Genomic DNA, 2,500 nt, shown 5'->3' on the forward strand with positions numbered 1-2,500 from the left:
TAATTTTATTGAATAAAAAATTCACAAAATAACAAAAAAAATGATTTTTAGTCTTCAATGAAACTTGAGTAAGGAGTAGATCTTTTGTTTTGAAGGTTTTATAAAATTTCTTTGAAAGCGAGAATTCCTTTCTTTATTTGTTTGCTGTAACTACTTGAGCCGGGCGAGGGGAAACTTTCACGTCCGGCTTTGAAGGGGGGAGATCCTATAGGATAGGATCCTATCCCAATTTTTCATTTGCTAGGCCTATAGCGAAAAAACCTACTTTTTTACGATTACGCGGTTTATTCGAATATGAAATCCAATCCTGGAAATACAGCATCCCCCTTTTTTTTACTACCCAAGGTTTTGATACATTTCGAAATAGAGAAATATCTACTGGAGCAGGTGCTATTCGAGAACAATTAGCCGATTTGGATTTGCGTACTATTATAGATTATTCATTCGCAGAATGGAAAGAGTTAGGGGAAGAAGGGTCTACAGGAAATGAATGGGAAGACCGAAAAGTTGGAAGAAGAAAGGATTTTTTAGTTAGACGCATGGAATTAGTTAAGCATTTTATTCGAACAAATATAGAACCAGAATGGATGGTTTTGTGTCTATTACCTGTTCTTCCTCCCGAGTTGAGACCGATCATTCAGATAGATGGAGGTAAATTAATGAGTTCGGATATTAATGAACTTTATAGAAGAGTCATCTATCGGAACAATACTCTTACTGATCTATTATCAACAAGTAGATCTACGCCGGGAGAATTAGTAATGTGTCAGGAGAAATTAGTACAAGAAGCCGTAGATACACTTCTTGATAATGGAATCCGTGGCCAGCCAATGAGGGATGGTCATAATAAAGTTTACAAGTCATTTTCAGATGTAATTGAGGGTAAAGAGGGAAGATTTCGTGAGACTTTACTTGGTAAACGGGTCGATTATTCCGGACGTTCCGTCATTGTCGTAGGCCCTTCACTTTCATTACACCGATGTGGATTGCCTCGTGAAATTGCAATAGAGCTCTTCCAGACATTTGTAATTCGTGGTCTAATTAGGCAACATCTTGCTTCGAACATAGGAGTTGCTAAGCGTAAAATTCGGGAAAAAGAGCCGATTGTATGGAAAATACTGCAGGAAGTTATGCAGGGGCATCCTGTATTATTAAATAGAGCACCTACTCTTCATAGATTAGGTATACAGGCGTTCCAACCTATTTTAGTGGAAGGGCGCGCTATTTGTTTACATCCGTTAGTTTGTAAAGGATTCAACGCAGACTTTGATGGGGATCAAATGGCTGTTCATGTACCTTTATCTTTGGAGGCTCAAGCAGAGGCCCGTTTACTTATGTTTTCTCATATGAATCTTTTGTCTCCAGCTATTGGCGATCCCATTTCCGTACCAACCCAAGATATGCTTATTGGACTCTATATATTAACGAGCGGGAATCGTCGAGGTATTTGTGCAAATAGATATAATCCATGGAATCACAAAACCTATCAAAATGAAAGAATTGATGATACTAATTATAAGTCTATGAAAGAACCCTTTTTTTGTAATTTCTATGATGCAATTGGAGCTTATCGTCAGAAAAGAATTCATTTAGATAGCCCTTTGTGGCTCCGGTGGCAACTAGATCAACGCATTATTGCTTCAAAAGAAGCTCCCATTGAAGTTCACTATGAATCTTTGGGCACCTATCATGAGATTTATGCGCACTATCTAATAATAAGAAGTGTAAAAAAAGAAATTATTGATATATATATTCGAACTACTGTTGGTCATATTTCTCTTTATCGAGAAATTGAAGAAGCTATACAAGGATTTTATCAAGCCTGCTCATAAAGTACTTAATCATATTTGGCGAATTCGAGTCTTTCAGGTTCAACTAGGATTATAATTTTTGAATTTTTAGGTCAATTAAGATCAAGAAAAGGAAGTTTTCTAATCACTAACTCAATCCCATTCATTGTCGAATCCTACTCAGCAGAATATGGAGGTACTTATGGCAGAACGGGCCAATTTGGTCTTTCACAATAAAGCGATAGATGGAACTGCCATGAAACGACTTATTAGTAGATTAATAGATCATTTTGGAATGGCATATACGTCACACATCCTAGATCAACTAAAGACTCTGGGTTTCCAGCAAGCCACTGCTACATCCATTTCATTAGGAATTGATGATCTTTTAACAATACCTTCTAAAGGATGGCTAGTCCAAGATGCTGAACAGCAAAGTTTGATTTTGGAAAAACACCACCATTATGGGAATGTACACGCGGTAGAAAAATTACGTCAATCCATTGAGATATGGTATCAATCAGAAACTGTCATCCCATTCAATCCAAAGGGGATGCCCTGGCTCTGACATGTCTCTGGGGAGGAGAAACATGAAGCTCAGAATTATGGGTGTATTCAATACTCCCAAATGAAAAGGGAATTGATCCATGGTCGATTTCGTGACAAAGAGATATAAATTTCTAGTTGTACCTCGTAAAAAAAAAGAAGAA

This window comes from Ipomoea triloba, chromosome 13 (assembly GCF_003576645.1).
Source record: "Ipomoea triloba cultivar NCNSP0323 chromosome 13, ASM357664v1".
NCBI lineage: Eukaryota > Viridiplantae > Streptophyta > Magnoliopsida > Solanales > Convolvulaceae > Ipomoea > Ipomoea triloba.